The 17,551-nt window shown below is 44.5% G+C and overlaps 1 long non-coding RNA gene across 1 annotated transcript; it reads left to right on the top strand.

The window, feature by feature from the left end:
- The first annotated feature begins 344 nt into the window (after positions 1–344).
- On the top strand, positions 345–8,648 carry LOC123618853 (uncharacterized). The gene is made up of 3 exons (XR_012507471.1): positions 345–515; positions 5,161–5,365; positions 6,672–8,648. It is a non-coding gene; the product is annotated as an uncharacterized LOC123618853 (long non-coding RNA).
- The last annotated feature ends 8,903 nt before the right edge of the window (positions 8,649–17,551 follow it).

Genomic DNA, 17,551 nt, shown 5'->3' with positions numbered 1-17,551 from the left:
TACCTTCTCAGTAAGTCTCTGAATAAAACTTAACTCACATCTCCTGTTTTTTTTTTGTTTTTGTTTTTGTTTTTTCTGTAAGTCAACACTTTGAATGAGATGGGAGCCGTTTAAGAGTTTTCTGCAGAGGAGTAGTGTGGTCTGACATCGGAGCGGGGACACTTGGGCTGCTGGGTTCACGTGGACTTACAGAAACCAGGGCGGGGCATGAGAAGAGGAAGCGCTTCAATAATCCTGGCAACAGAAAACAGCAGGTTCAGCAAGAGAGGTGACAAGGGATATGGTGAAGGGTGGTCAAATTGTAAAATGTATTTTGAGACTAGAGCAGCTAGCTTTGTGGCTGAAGTGGAAGAGGGAGGAGAGAAAGAGAGACGTCGAGGACAGCGCCAAGGGTTTTGCCTGAGCACCTGACGGTGTAGCGCCGCCCTTCATGGAGAACGCAGAGCAGCTCAGCAGCTGGCTGTTGGACACGCTCAGTGTGAGATCAGCGCCCCACATCCACGTGGAGATGGCAGGTGGGTGGCCGATGATGTAGGTCAGACTCCAGCCAAGAACTGTTAAGTAGTAACAGTCCGATTGGCGGGAGGGATGGAGCCCTGAGTGGGGTCAGTGGGAGCCCCAGAGGGCAGCTCCTCAGGCCAGGGGAACATCAGGGAAACGATCTTGTGCTTCCTGCTATGCTAAAGGTGGTGCGAGGCCAACTTGAGGACCTACCTTCTTTGCTTCCTTGAATGGTGTTGATGCCCAGGTCAGGGGCAATTGCTTGCAGCAGTGTGATCGGATGCTTTATTATTTTGTTACTTAACCCACCCCCACCCCGCCCCCTCACAGCTCTGTACATGAAGGAATTGACACTCTTTCTTTTGCATCTTGTCCTCTTTTGGGGACAACGGCAAGGGACGGCAGAGTGACTGAGAGCTTACGAGTACCAGGCAGTGGTTAGGAGCGGATCCACGTGTCCTCATGTAGTGCACGAAGACGGTGCCACTGATTCTAATAACAACCGATATTTAAACAGCGTTTTACAGTTCCGAAAACACTTTTACACGTAGGTGCTGGTGCAGTGATTAGGAGTATAGACTCTGAAACCAGACTGCCTGGATTTGAACCCCAGTGCTGCTATGACTTGGTATGTGGCCTAAGACAACTTACATAACTTCTCTGTGAAGCCTCAGTTTCTTCCACTGCAAAATGGGGGTTTAAAAAAATCATACCTACCTCCCAAAGTGTTTTCTTTATAGCTTTATTGAGGCATAATTGATATACAAAGAACTGCATATATTTAATGTGTGCAATTTGATTAATTTGGACATATGCAAACACCCATAACCTAAGGTGGTTTTAAGCGGGGAGGGTATAGCTCAGTAGTAGAGTGCGTGCTTAGCACACACTAGGTCCTGGGTTCGATCCCCAGTGCCTCCATTAAAAATAAACAAATAATAAAATAAATAAAATAAAATGAGTAAAAGTTTAAAAAATTATTTAAGAATACCACATTTTTAAAAAATAAAAAATAAAGTGGTCTTAAGGATTGAGGTGATCAATGAGCAGCACTAAGAAGAGTGCCTGACGTTCTTACTGAGCCCAGTGTGTCACTGAGCCCTCAACTGAGGCACAAGTGATATCATTACCTCTCTGGCCCTCAAAAAAGTCCTATGAGGCAGGTATTCTGTTTAACCAACTTGGCTAAAAAGGAAACCAAGGCTCAAAGAGGCTATTCAATGCGCTAACGCCGCGCGTGTAGCCCAAGCCCTAGACCCAGTCACGAGGAACAGCCCCAGATTCCCAAGCTTTTCCCGTTTGGAATCCACTTCCTACAAGAGGGTTGGTTTGTGTTAAACCAAACTTTCTCACCAGCTCCCCTGGCGTCCGCTGGCCGGTCTTTGTGAAAGGACATGTTGGGATTACAGAATAACAGCAAAAACCACATTTCTTGGGCGTCAGGCCTGTGCCAAGGACTTCTTATGCTTTTCCTGATTCATCTTCACCAAAAATCTACACACTGGGTACTTTTAATAACCCCTTTGTATATAAACTGAGGCCTAGAGCCACTAAGTTCCAGGAGTAATGTGAGTTGGAGCAGAATCCAAGGTTCCCCAGTTTATCCACAGGGAGACTTTCAACCAATAGCAGTTTATCTTTGTGCAAAACTCACTGCACTGTAGAGGTTCCCTTTCCGGACTTGATATGGATCTAGAGAGGCAGAGTGCCTCACACCCCTTTATGATAATCTGACCCCAGGCCATGCCTTGACTGCCAAACAGTGATACCTGGGGTGGCCCCACCCACCCTTCAAGCTCAGCAGCTCGGCGGGCTGTCCGTCTTCCCAGCCTGGGGCCAGCCGAACCCCTGCAGCCTGCTTCAGACGCAGTGCAGCCTCCAGCTCAGAGAATCCCTGGTCTAGAGATTCTCTCCAGGTGCAGAGCACAGACTGAGGACGTCTGTTTGCGCCCAAAGAGAGCGCAGAGAAGTCTGGGGTTTGGACTGAATCGCATGCCCCAATCACCATCCCTGACCAGGAACTCACACATCTCCATCCACTCTCCTGGGTCAGGGTTGGGAGTCTGCCTTTATTCCTTGACTCTTTTTTTTTTCCAATTGAAGTATAGTTGGTTAACAATGTTGTGTTAATTTCTGGTGTACATAGTGATTTAGTTATACATATATATTCCTTTTTGTATTCTTTTTCGTTATAGGCTATTACAAGATATTGAACTTAGTTCCCTGTGCTAGACAGTAGAACCCTGTTTATCTACTTTATATACAGTAGTGTGTATCTGCAAATCCAAAACTCCTCATTTATCCCTCCCCACACCCTCTCCTTGCCCCTTGACATTTAGATTCCCGTGTTGCACTTCTGGGCCTCCGGCATGTCAGAAGTAGAATTTCTCTCTCACGGTTAAATGGGACAGTTTCCCCACTCAGGCATGAGGCTGGGTGTGGGAGAAGAGAAAATTTCTGGGGGCTTGGACTGAGCTTGGGTATCGACGTGAGCAACCTGGTGTGTCTCTCTCTCTCAATCCATTCTTCCTCCCTCCCTCCTTGCTCCTTCCCTCCCTCCTTCTTTTAACCAAAAGGGCAGAACCACAGCTTACAGCTTGAGCAAGCACCAAGGCTCTCGCTAGTCCCACCTGAGGCAGCCTGCTTCCCAACCTGGGTGCGCCGGGCTCAGAACCTGCACTCTGCATCCGTCACGTGTCTTTGGTGCGGGGTGTGGATTTGGCTGGGTATGACTCTCTGCCCCTGAGTTAAGCCACTGGTTGTAAATATATGTCCTAGTGCCTATTAATAACCCACTGACAGCACACTTGTCCCCTGTCACTCCAACAACTCCAACTGTGACCCCGATCTCCTCCCCACAGCACCACGTGCACAGGCTGAGCCATCTGTGCACCTCGTGAGCTACAGCTGGGTCTGCGGATGCTGTCTGCCCCACGTTCCCCTCCCTCACTCGCCTGACCCTCTATCTCTGGGTTACTCTCTTCTGGGGCTGTGACACCAGGTCACTAATAGGGATAGTTGAGAAGGAAAGGAAAGAGAAAAATAAAATAATAGCAATTTATTCTGATAAACCCTCAAACCCTTAACGTTATGTACCAGGGTGGTTCTGGTTCTCAGAGCTCCCAAGGTCTGTGTTTGGGAGTCCTTTCACTGCATAGAATTGCTATAGATCCTGAATCCATGAACAGCCAAGGAAGTTTATCCGCTTCTTAGTGAAGCCTTTAGCCCTCCCACTCTGTTTGCTTCTTCCCTGTCTCAGCTTCTCTCCTTTCTTGTAATCTACTGCCAAGAAAGGACTTGAAATTTGAAATGTAAATAAAAAATACCTTAAGTATGATCTGAAAGGAGAGTTGGAAACTTGAAAGGGACCCAAGAGAAGCATCTTGACAAAGAACAGGAGCTCTTGAAAAGTCACTTCTGGGTTCTGTGTCCTCAGTTACTAACTGGAGCGTCTTTCACCCACACTCACCTCATTAATAAAATGGGGATCCCAACCCATGCCTGCCTGCGAACTTGTTTGTCCACCTCGTCTGGCAAAGATTCATCTTGGAGAGCTGGGACTGTTCTCCTGAAGGCCTCCAGACTTCAGTCCATTAATATCACAGCCTGGACCCTCCACCTTAAAGCATGATCTTTCTAAGTTGTTGTAGACCCCCCTCTCAGCTGGCAACTGCGTGTAAGCCACGATATAATTGGGGGCTCTTGAGAGCTTATCTGTGATGGCTAAGATTCATCCACTGGATATAGAGAGGAATGAGAACACTGTATTTCTCACCAAAATTCATCAGATTCTCTTCCCTCTAGCTGTGTGTCCTGTAACAAGTCATTCATTACGATGGACCTCACTCTTCTCATCTGTAAAAATAGAAATTCGGTTTAATCACCATCAATTAGACGTCTCTGTGTATAGAGCCCAGAGCCTGATAGTGGGGCTATAGATGCAAAGCTAAACAGAATATGGTCTCTACCCTCAATAAACATAAAGTCAAATGGGAGAGAGAAGAATTAAAATCAGACCCCATGGCAGAGTGAAATTGAGGCAGGAAGCCCCATAAAAAGACTGGCAGGACCCCCAGGCAGGGCTACTACTCTCCTGCCAGCACCATCCAGTTCCCTGGCCCAGAGGCGCTATCTCGCTTCTTGCCTCTGAAATGGTTTACTTACCCCTAAAATTCTATTGGTTCCCTGAGCTCACTCCTGATTGGTTGTTTCCTTCACTCCTGATTGGTTCATTTCCCTAACTTCTGATTGGTCCATTTGTAGTACTTCATTTGCATGGAGGTCACTCCTGATTGGTCATTTCTCTCACTCCTGATTGGTCCATTTTCCTCACTCCTGATTGGTTATTTCTGTCCCTGCTGATTGGTCCATTTCTACAAAGCTTGTTCCTAATTAGTCAACTTTCATTATACCTCATTTGCATATGATGTTGCAAAGTGTAAACTGGCAGCCTATAAAAGCCTATGTAAACCTACAGATGGGGTCCAAAGCCTGGAATGTCAACTTCCCTGGGCCTGCTGGCATAATAAACCTGAGTTCTCGAACTCTCCAAGTGCTACTTGGTCTCTCACCCAGATCGAGGTTGCTGTCACAGCTGAGCTGTAACACCAAACTGTAACACTGAGCTGTAACACATTTTTTTCTGCAACATTTCTGAAGGCCCCAGCGAGATTCCAACCACCCCGTCCCTCGAGCTGCCTGGGTGGCCAAGCAACCGCCTGGAGGTCGGGAGCTCCAAAAGCGAATGAGGAGGCGCACCACCCGACAGTATTCTGGGTCCTCCTTGGCGGAGGTGATTCAGTCCTCTGGGCGGCTGTGCCCCTACCAGACTCAGTGGAGGAACCAAGCAACCCGGCCGAACAAGGTAGGAGCCCTGGGAAGCATCCATATTTAGGTTGGGGTATTCAGGTTCTGTCCAAGTGGACAGAAGAGGAGACTGATCACTTCCTCCAGGCTCCCTGTCTGATGGTAGTCCAGACGGGGAGATCAGGTTAGATTAGGTTAGTTTAGGGAAGCCCCAGTGATAGGGAGGGGAATGTGCAAATAACCTGTGTGTGTGTGTGTGTGGCCTGAAAATCATGCAGTCAGGTTCGAGTTTGTAGCTCCATGGCATTCTGCTACAGAGTTCGAGTGAGTCCCAACCTGTGGTTCCGTGGTGACCTCATACGGCTCATGGCGGTATCGGCCCCTCAGGGTCTTGATCGGAGTCAGTGGTTTATACTGACCCACCAAAGCTAAGAGGCACCTTTGTCCCTGCGAGGGGAGTGGCCAGGCAGACTCAGCGAAAACCCTCCCTTTGACTCGTTTGCGACACCGGCACAGGGTGGCTACACAGGGAGGGAAAGGGACATAGAACAGCCTATGAGTAAAGGACCCCTGTGTCCTTGGGGACTAAGATGAGACTATTTTAAAAAGTTTCAGACGCGACCTCGTCACCAGTCCCCTGGAATATCCTGTCGCAATCAATAAACCAGCCACAATATACCCCTCTGTCTAAAATTAAGACCACAAGACCTGAGCCAGAAGGAGCCAATCCAAGACTGGCTCAAACTCTCTTTTGAGGTCCACCTTATTTTGGTCCATTTATTCTGCCACTGGCCAACCATCCTGGCCTCATATTTTGTCAATTCAGGCTATAGAAAAGACTTTATACAGAGACCCCTGGAGCTCATCCAGGCCTGGGGGAGTCTCAGGGTTACCTGCCTAACGGGGAACCCCAACTTATTGGCAGCACTTGCAGCCAAGCAGATAGATGTTAGGCCCAGTGAGGCAGCCAGCTTTTTGAGAACTCCACTGTTTTGAGGAGTGGGAAAAAGATACTGGGGTCACAGTCCTCAGTGCCAGAAGCAGACCCACACCTATAGGCCATAAAACCTGTCAACTAATAGTAATGGAATCCTCAAAATCAAAGCTGACAGTTCTGGACTGCATGATTAAAAATTTCAAAAAGGGTTTCTCAGGAAACTATGGAATTAAGTTGACACCAGAACAATTGCACACCTTGTACGAGTCAGAGTGGCCCACCTTTGGAGTGGGATGGCCCCTGGAAGGTACACTTGACCTGTCAGCTGTCGGGGCCATACACTGGATAATCACCAAGCCCCCAGGGAACCATGACAAATTCCCATATATTGATTCTTGGCTAACGATCGCCCAAACCTTGCCTCCAGGGGAACCCTGAAGAACTGCCAATGCTACCCCTCCCATATGTTCCTCCTGCTTCTGCAGTTCCACCACAGCTGCCTCTACTGGATGGCCCACCGCTGCCTGCACCACCCCTGTGGCCCCGGGCTCTGAGTTGGAAGTCCAACAGGAGGAAACTCTATTCGGCCCTGCAGGCCACCCAGCCAGCGGCTACCCTCTGGGTGCCCCTCCAGGAGACCCAAGAGCCCCAACTACTTAACAATGATGGCTCCGTACAGCCCGGCCACTCCATCCTGTACTACCAGACTTTCAGTACAATGGATCTCCTGAACTGGCGACACCAAACTCTGCTGTATTCAGAAAAACCCCAGGCCATGATTGACCTCCTAGAGTCCATCTTCCAGACCCACCAGCCGACTTGGGATGACATTCAACAGCTGCTCCTGACACTCTTCAATACTAAAGAAAGAAAACAGATCATAACAGAAACTAAAAAATGGCTACAAGAGCAGGCCCCAGAGGGAACCATGTATGCGGAGGAATGGGCCCAGAATGCAGCCCCAGACACAAGACCAGAATGAAACTCTAACTCCCAAGCCAAAGGGGAGGCTCTGTGGACCTATCAGAGAGCCCTCCTACATGGGTTGTGAGCCAGGGCAAAAAAAACCAACATCTCTATGATCACCATGATCCAAAAGCCAGACAAGTCCCCCATGTACTACGGTGAGAGGCAATTTGGGAGCCCACAGACATGTCATTTCTGCAACAAAATAAGGTAGATATGGAAGAAAGACTGTTCGTACCTGATATGCCTACCTCACAAAGTCGGAACAAGAATCACCTGAGGTCATGAATATCGAGTGTTGTTAAAGCACTGTAAATGTAGGCAAATATGTTGTTCAGATTCTGCAGGAGACACCAACTGTATGTCTGCTTAAATCTCTCTTCTTTTCCAAGAGCTGTTCCTATACCTCAATCCGCATCATGATGGTGACCTCCCTGCTCCAAGCTCCATTTTGGCCATTTTGGCTGATTGGGCCAGGGGCAAACCCCTGCTTCATGCTTGGCTACATAGAGTCCCTGCTCTGGGTTTGGACTGGGAAGGAAGGAAACTCAGTCTCACTCACCCTGGGCTCTTAATTAGAGGAGATACCAATCCTGGAGGCATGGAAAGCTATTTTCTGATAAGATGGACTGAAAATTGAAGAATGCCAGATGGCTGCATTTGAATGGGAAAATGGAGCGGATTCAGAGAGGAGGTAAGACAAGAGGCAGAGGCTCCCAGGCATTCAGGCCTTGGTTCATGTCTGTCCCTGCTTGCCAGAAGTGGCATCCCAGCAAGGACCATCTCTTGCTAAAGATAGCTCTGATGGCGTTCAATCCCTTGCAACGAAGCAGTTTCTAAATTAATTCAACTCAGGCTAATGTAGACCGGAAGTCCTCCCTTCGCCCAAGTAAGAGCTATGTGGTTCGTTCATTCAGTCAGTCAATGAGCATTGTTGAATGTCAGCTATTTGCAAGGCTCATAAAAGAAGAAAAGTTGGCTGCACCCTCTATGATGTACACTCGCCACTGGGTGTCAGCCTTCAGGCCAGTCTGTCAGAGATCCTGAAACCCCCCAAGCATGCCCTGGGGGCACTGCGGAGGCACCTGATGCTGCGGTCACTTGCAGTGACCCCTGAGAGGCTCTGGAGCTTTGGACACTGTGACATCTGTCTGCCCATCCCCACCCCTCACTTCTGGTAGCTGCCAGCAGACTTCACTCTTTTTTTTTCTTTCTTTTTTTCATTAAAAAAAAAAATTGAAGTATAGTTTTTACAATGTTTCAGGTGTACAGCTAAGTGATTCAGTTATACATATATATAATATATATATAAATCTATCCTTTTTCAGATTCTTTTCCATTATAGGTTAATACAAGATATTGAATATAGTTCCCTGTGCTATACAGCAGGGCCTTGTTGGTTATCTATTTTATATCTGCTAATCCCAAACTCCTAATTTATCCCTCCCCCCTTTCCCCTTTGGTAACCATAAGTTTGTTTTCTGTCAGTAGACCCCACCCTCAACCCCCCCCCCCCAACAGACACACACACTTTCAGAGAGTTGCCCTATCCCATCCCATGCTCTTCTGGTGAGACTGTTTGTCACAGGACTTTCCTCCTGATCACAGCGGGGACATGGGACCTAAGCTGGGCATTCAGATTCTCTTCCTGGGGAATCTGAATTTTGAGCTGAGGCAAATATAGAGGGTCATCTCACAGCAGCACTCCATGAAACAGATCCCCAGGTGTGCTGCTGAGACCAGGGCAGCCTGCTCCCTGGACTCAGTTCCTTTAAAGCTGCAGCCACTCCATTACCCAGCACTCAAAAATTTTTTCTGAACTAAACTAGCCAGTTATTTGTCACTCAGAGTCCTGACACATCTTTTTGGATGAAAGCTCATGGATGAGTGAAGGAAAGAGAAGGAAAGTAGAAGAAAGAGGAAAGCTGTATCAGGTCCCCTCGCCTAAGCCTCAATCCTATTTTTAAGACCCTTTAATGAATCTATATTTACCCTGAGATTTCTTTTTTATTTATGGAAATCTACACAAGTCATTTGGCTGAAGGCTGAAGCCTATTTCAGGAAAGCAAGTCTGTCATTTCTCCAGCCCCTGTTAGCTCCTCCCGCACCTGTTCTCTCTTCTGTCAAACTACCTATCGCTCATTTCCGAAGCAAAAAGAATCAGGACCCAGATTCCAAAGTGGAATGCAAGTGGTGCTTAAGGAAACAGGCTTGTGATTTTTGTCATAAATTGTCTTGATATAATCTTTCCAGTCAACACAGATTCCCTCATGAAAATGCATTTCATACCTCACAAAGTTTGCCTCTCAAAGTAATGCTCCTAGAATCCCAGATAATAGATCATTATTCCAACCCCCACATTTTACAAATGAGGAAACCAAGGTGCAGAGAAATAACAAAGCTAACCAACAGCAGATCCAGGACCAGTGCGCATAAAAGGAGCCTGGAGTCTAGGTCAGAGTTCTTTCTGCCAGTTCACCCCTCCTCTCATACTACAATTCATTTTCTTTAAATAGAAGAATTTTCCTTATCTATCTGTTTATCTATCTATCTATTCCATTAGGCGATAAATACTTGGCAAAGAATCTGGATACAAAACCCTATAATATTCAAGAGCTATGCATTATGCAAATAAAAAATCCAAACCGCACAATTTAGCGCACATCCAACTCTTATTAAATATAATGTAAACAGAGTCACCTAGTACTCAGTTACCTTTTTTTACTCCCCAAAGTGAATGGTAGAATTAGAACCAACAAAAGAAAAATGACAAGAAATTTGATTTGGGCAGGACGTGTTTAAGGGGGTGCTCGGAAGTGGCAAATTCTCCATCACCTGAGGTTTGCACCCAGATACTTCAGCTCTACATCCCACATTCTTAATCAGAGATAAAATTGTTGTCAGGGTAAGGAATGGAGAAAGAGGCTGTCCGTCCTCACACTGTTACACTAGGCCAGAGTTTGGCCCCTGGCTGTTACAGTGGTCTTGCCTCACCTCTAAAGGCCTGGGCTCCTGAGGTTTCATCTGTGTGTTCCACACATGCACACAGTTACTCATTCCAAAGCTCACTCAAAGTGCTAGGTCACTAGGTCAGGAAGGGTTTCTAGCCTTAGACACATTCTGCCCACATCAGCCTTTCTAATCTAACGATTTCAGTACTGGCGTTGAGCCCAAATGGCCATTCCAGGCTCCTTTTATGATAGATTTAAGTGGAACCTTGGTGCCCCTTCCTGCCTGCTGAACTTAGCTGGGACCATCTCAGGCATCAAAAGTGTTGAATAATACTAAACCCCAAAGAGATGTAGTCTAAGTATTAAATCCCTTTTACTCAAGTAGAGTCTTTGGCCCCTGATGTGTATTTCTCCAACCTCTTGGTCAACCATGTACCAGATTTTAGACTAATCCCTAGCCACAAAGCCTGCCATGTTTGCTTCCTTCTTCCAGGACACTCCTTACATGACTAAAGACCCAACTCAGCCAATCCTTGCAAAACAGGATCTTCCCTGAGGTCCTTTGTTGTACCTATCCTAGATGGGGGCTTCAGTAGGGGCCTCTTTTAAAGGGCAGCTTCTCTCTCTAGGGAAATAATTCAACGTTAACTTTCTTGGGCCTTTCTACCCAAGCATTGGCAGTTTAATAGTGTTGTCCAACATACATTGAGCACCTACTATATGTAGGACACTGTGCTGGGAGCAAAAGCTAGAAATAACATGAAAGCTTTCCTAAAGGAAAAGGATAAAAGCTATACAAGACTGTAACATATCCAGGTCTCTGCCCCAAAGATGTCAGGAAGGGCATGGGGATGGCAGAAGAAAGGGCGCAGGGGTAGACAAGAGGGAGGGCAGCCATCAGTAGTCTGAAGACTGTCTGCCAGCAAAATCAGAACAGGCTGGTGTTGAGTCTATTTAAGGACAGCCACAACAAAGAAAGCTCATTAGCCAAAATGACCAAAATGGACCCACTTTCTAAATGTGCTCCCCACATCTACATATAGAGCTATCTTACAAGAGTAACTTCTTTCAGCACATCCTCTGAGATACAGGATGATGTTCCCATATGAATAGCAAAACAATTGAGGTGCAGATGGTAACTGACTTGCCCCTATCATGCATGACACAAGGCAGTGAAAACACTAGAAGCTGGTCCTTAGGAGCTTCCTGGGAACTGTCTTAGATTTCACAAATGGCCCTTAGGTAAGCATTGAAGTTACGCATTACTGCATAACAAGCCACCCCAAAACTGAGCCACTTACAACAACCATCTATTTGACCACGATTCTGCATTGGGACTGGGCTTAACCCGGGTAGTTCTGCAGTCTCACCTGGGGTCTCTTGTGAGTTTACAATCATCTGGGCGGTTGACCAAAACAGGATGAGCCAAGATGACCTCACTTGCAGGATCAGGGCCTTGATGCTAGTGGCTCCTCCCCAGCTGATGTCATTCAGTAGTCTAGTGCAGGCATCCATGGCTGCAGGAGCATGCCAAAGGGGCCAGGATGTTGCTGCAAAACCTCTTGGGCCTAGGTTCTAGAACTTGCACTTTTGCCACATTTCAGTGGTCAAGAAGCAAGTCACCAGACCAGTCCAAATTCAAGGAGTGGGAAAATAGACCCCACCCACCGATAGCCGGAGCTGCAAAGCATCGTGGCCATGCTTTTCAGTGACAGATAGCTAGACTTCATTTTTCCCCGTCCACACACATTGGCTCTTATTGTCATTGCTGGGACCCAACCAGCCTCCACCAGCCCCTGCTACCTATGTGGATGGGGGACAGAAACATTTTCTACATTGGAGCTTGAGAACTCAGGGACTTAGCTTTAGCTCCTGGATGACACCTAAAATCCTGGGATATTATTACATATCTATGATGAATTATAAATGAAATAGACACATTAGTGGTAATTGCCACCTATGCATCAATGCACAGGTACACAGAGGAGACATACATGCATGGGAATTACATCATCACGTGACTTCTCAGGTGATATCGTGTTAGCCCCAGGCACGGCACATCATTTCTTCAAAGACAGGTTAATACGGAGCAATAAGTAAAACCATATAAATGGGTTTAGTAATTTTCTTCAGATTTCAAAATGCATTTTAGAAGAAAATAGCGTGCTAGGCCTGATTATTGTTCTTCTTTATAGGCAGGCCTCTTAATTGGTAGAACACCGAAAAATCCTGGCTCAAACAAGGAGACCAAGGAGTGAGGAAAGAGCCAGAAATGGCTCTGTATAGGATACTCAAGAGAGATAATTTTAAAAAATTAAAGTATAGTCGATTTACAATGTTGTGTTAGTTTCAGGTGTATAGCAAAGTAATTCAGTTAAATATATACATATATATTCTTTTTCAGATTCTTTTCCATTATAGATTATTACAAGATATTGAATATACTTCCCTATGTTATACAGTAGGTCCTTGTTGTTTATCTGTTTTATATATATAGTAGTGTGTATCTATTAATTCCAAATTCTTAATTTACCCCTCCCCTCCTTTCCCTTTTTGTAACCATAGTTTATTTTCTATGTCTATTAATTTCTCATTTGTAATTTGTATTGTTGTTCATTTGTATCATTTTTTTAAAGATTCCACATAGAAGTGATATATAATATTTGTCTTTTTCTATCTGACTTACTTCACTTAATATGATAATCTCTTAGTCCATTCATGTTGCTGCAAATGCCATTCATTCTTTTTTATGGCTGAGTAATATTATATTCTGTGTGTATATATTTTATACATATATATATATATGCCACATCCTCTTTCTTCATTCATCTATCAATGGACATTTAGGTTGCTTCCATGTCTTGGCTATTGTAAATAGTGCTGTTATGAGCATTAAGGTACATATGTCTTTTCAAATCAGAATTTTCTCCTGATACCTGCCCAGGAGTGGGATTGCTGGATCATATGGTAACTCTATTTTTAGTTTTTTAAGGAACCTCTATACTGTTCTCCATAGTGGCTGCACCAATTTACGTTGCCACCAACAGTGTAGGAGGGTTCCCTTTTCTTCACACCCCCATAGAGGTCCCCATCCCCAGGCTGTCATTAATCCGCTTTCTGTTGCTATTGATGATTCTGCATTTCTAAGCTTTTATATAAACGAGATCACCTCGTATATACTCCCTTTTTTGCCTGGCTTCTTTCACTCTGCGTGATTATTTTGAGTTTTATCCACAGTGTTGATATACAATAGTTTGTTTATTTTAATTGCTGAGTAGTATACCATTGTGCTGATACACCATAATTAGTTTATTGATTCCCCTGTTGATAGACATTTGGGTTATTCTATGTACTGAATGAAGTATGTCCTACCAAAATTGAAGCCCTAACCCCCAATGTGACTATATTTGAAAATAGAGTCTTTAGGAGGTAATTAAGGTAAAATGAAGTATAAGGATGAGGTCCTAATGGGATACAATTAGTGTTCTCAGAAGAAGCAACCCCAGAAAGTGCTTGTTCTCCCCTCCTCTCTTTCCCTCTCTTTCTCTGTCTCTCCAAGTATAATCAGAGGAAAGGACAAGGCAGCTGCCTGCCAACCAGGAAGAGGTCCCTTCCCAGAGCCAGAAGTCTGATAGAACCTTGATCATGGACTTTCCAGCTTTCAGAATTGTGAGAAAATTTGAATTTCTGTTGTTCAAGCCATGCAGGCCGTGGCATTTTGTTACGGCAGTCTGAGTAGACTAAAACAGGTTATTTGCAGTGTGGGGTTATTGCAAATTAAGTTGCTATGAACACTTGTGTACAAGTCTGTGTGTGGACATATGCTTTCATCTCCCTTGGGTAACTATCTAAAAGTGAAATGACTGGGTCATATGGCCCATGTACCTTTACCTTTAAAAAAAACTGTCCCCACACTGTTTTCTAAAGTGGCTGTATCATTTTGTATCTCACTAGCAGTGTATGGAATTTCCAGTTGCTTTACATTCTTGCCAATACTTTGTATGATCAATCATTTTAATTTTAAAAAATTTAATTTTAAAACAATTTAATTTTGGATGGCAATGTATCATTTGCCAGTCTAGTAAACGTATGGTGGTATCTCATTGTAGGTTTAATTTGTATCTCCCAAATGGCTAATGATGTTAATCATCTCTTCACATACTTATTTGTCACTCCTATATCTTCTTTAGTGAAATATCTGCTCCAATTTTTTACCCTTTTATTATTGATTGAGAGCTAATTAAGTGTAAATTTGAATAAGCATAAGCGTAGGAAATTAGATCCAGAATCTTACTGGTTGTCCAGTTTGGGCAAGCCTGAGATGGGAGACCAGAATATCCAGGAAGAATATGTGAGCATTAAAAACTTGGAGGATGGTGGTCAAGGCTGAAAGGAGAGTGGGCGATAGGTCTGAAGATAAATTCTGGCAGCTTCACAATTTTGTCTTAAGTTTGGCCTTGAGGCCTCCCTAACAGTGTTCTCACCATTGACACCTAATTCGTTTGAGAGCCCCAATTTCATGACAGTTTTTGTGGGAGTTTCTTGTTTCAGGAATGCACCGTATTTCACTCTTGCCTGAAGAAGCTTGCCGAGTTTGTAGACAGACAGAGACACCCACAAGTAGTATCTAGATAAGATTTGGCCCCAAGTCCTCCCTGGGGACAGAGTTGAGACCAAAGTCATGTCTAAAACACTAAAGAGAAGACCTAGGAAAGGAGGAATGAAGAGAAAGGACTGAAGGATGATAGGAATGAGAACATGCCCCTTACTTGGTGCTGTGATCAAGGACACTGCATTCAGCCATGGATAACTCCGTGACAGAAAGAGACAAGTAGGGGAGAATCCAGGAAAGAGCAAAATAAATGATGAGGGATCAGAGAAGCTGATTTATGAGGCTGACTTAAGAGAGCTCACTGAAGCTAGTTCATTTAACAAAATGTGACTGAAGCTAATTTTCCATCAGTGTCTGAAAGAAAATGGAAACGCTCTTGGAAAAGATTAGGAAAATAGCAAATGTAAGAGTCAGCTTTTCTAGCAAACCCATTAAGTAAAGTGGAAATAACTTCTGCATTAAGCAGACTAATTCTTGATCCAAACACGTCCTCTCCGGGGGGGAAGGGTATAGCTCAGTGGTAGAGCGCGTGCTTTGCATACACAATGTCTTGGGTTCAATCCCCAGTACCTCAATCAATCAATCAATCAATCACATTGTAAAAAAAGAAAAAGTAATAAACACGTCCTCTCCGTGTTCTGACAAGCTTCTCATTGGCATTCTCTTATTCTCTTCCACCTTTCTTCTCATTCTCTCCTTCTTTCTTTTTGTGGTGAATATCATAGTTATACATTCTTATTTCTTCACCTTTCACAGGATTCTTCCTGCTTGGCCCCCATCCATAGGTCTGCTCATCCATGGCCATATCTACATTCCTTTGGCTCCATCTAGTTTACTTAGACTGAAGTTTACTCTCATCCTTCCCATTATATACCAACTCCTCTTGAGTTAGGACTTTCTTCAAGCCGGGAGCTCAGAAAAAAATAATAAATGATCCTTAATTCCACCGTCCTAACTGATACAATCACCCCAGCATTTTGGAGCATTTCCTTCTAATCATTTTTCTTCTGTATTGGAACCATTCTGGTAAAATTGCATCATCTCAATGTGTAGTGTCATATTAGGGATGTTAGCTCCCACATCATTAAATATTACTTGTGATGTAGTTAACATGAAAAATTCTAACAAAGTGATCATAGGCTTCCCTAACCAGGAATCCAGCCTGGGATATTTTAAGTTCCCTGAAACTATGATAAGCTCAGGTAGGAGATTTTGCAAGCAAATGAGGCAACAGCTTCTGGAGGCATCTTCAAGAGGTAGTACAAAAGGCTATTGGTAAGAAAGAACATTTTATTTCAACCCTCTGAATCCTGTGTGTTAAAATTTTTTACTTATAATTTACCTTAATGTCAGCATAATTATTATTGAAGTTGGCTTCTTTCCATTTAATCCCCTCTCTCCCACAACTAAAAGATCTGCTAACGGGTCTTTATTTCAAAGAGAGCCTGCTACCAGTTCCACAAGGGCCTAACAACTGTAGCAAAAAGAAAGTAATCTCAGCACATTAAAATGTTTTATTAATGTGTCCTCTTACATGTGGTACTGAATAGACATTATACAAAGACCTTTTCTTAATAGTTTATAACATGTTGTCACATATTAATAACTAGTAATTACCATTTATAGAGTGCCTATTATATACCACACAGTTTTAAATGCATTGGTTGTCCAACACATCTGTTAAATAGTGGTGTGTGATTAAGAATTTGACCCATCTTGGTCCCTGATTGCTGGGAGGAAGACTCTAAATCCTTTGAATTTCCCTAGTAATAGGAGTACCTTTGTTATTCATAGTGGGCTTTTGGAGCACATCTGAGTTTATACTGATCACATGATTCAGGAAGGGGGCTGTTCACAAAAGAAAGACCAACCAATGACTAAAGGATTGGGGCTTCTAGCCATGTGATGTCAACTCAGCCTACTGGGAAGAGGTGGGAGGGTCTGGAGACTGAGCTCAATCACCTGGCCAATAATTCAATCAATCATGCCTATTAGAATTAACTTCAATAAAAACTGTGAAGCTCAGTGAGCTTCCTGGTTGGTGATACACACCCGTGTGCGGAGATGCATCCTGAGAACACAGAAGCTTTTCCTTTGTGACTCTCCCAGAGCCCACCCTGTGTGTCTCTTTGCTTTGCTAGTGCTCTCCTGAGTTCTGTGAGTTGTTGTAGTGAATTATCAAATCTGAGGGGGTTAATGGGAACTCCCAAATTTGTAGCTAGTTGGTGAGAAGTGCGGGTGGCCTGGGAGCCCCAGAGTTTATGGCTGATATCTTACGTGAGAGGAGTCTTAAGGAGGACTGTGCCTTCAACCTGGGCAGTTTGTCCTAATTCCAGGTAGTCAGTGTCAGAATTATGCTGCAGATATGGTGCCGAAAGATTGGCCCCGTCCCTGACAAGCCAAGTAACCCAGAGACAAGGTCTTGGAGCTTAGACTGGTTCTGGTGGTCTGGCTTCCGGGCATTGTGTAGTTGATCATTATCTAGGGTAGTTAGTTCAGCTAAGGCAGTGTGTACTAGGAAAGGAATGTTCTTTGTTATCTTTAAAGGGCAGCAACAGGGCGCCTGAGGGGCCTTGGAGCAGGAATCTGCCAGATGTCTATGGACCCCACGGATTTGCTATCAGATCCTCTGTCACTTGGAATAAAAAATATTTATTCTGTCTGCAATAATTTGCCTATGAATATTTGCTTAGTCGTGTGGGGAGTGGTAGTTAAAAAGTAGTGCTGACTCTGGCTGGAGAAGAATTCCCTTCAAATCACTGTCAAAGTGTTGTGCTG

This window comes from Camelus bactrianus, chromosome 6 (genome assembly GCF_048773025.1).
Source record: "Camelus bactrianus isolate YW-2024 breed Bactrian camel chromosome 6, ASM4877302v1, whole genome shotgun sequence".
Lineage (NCBI taxonomy): Eukaryota > Metazoa > Chordata > Mammalia > Artiodactyla > Camelidae > Camelus > Camelus bactrianus.
This window is presented reverse-complemented; position numbering and strand designations above follow the sequence as displayed.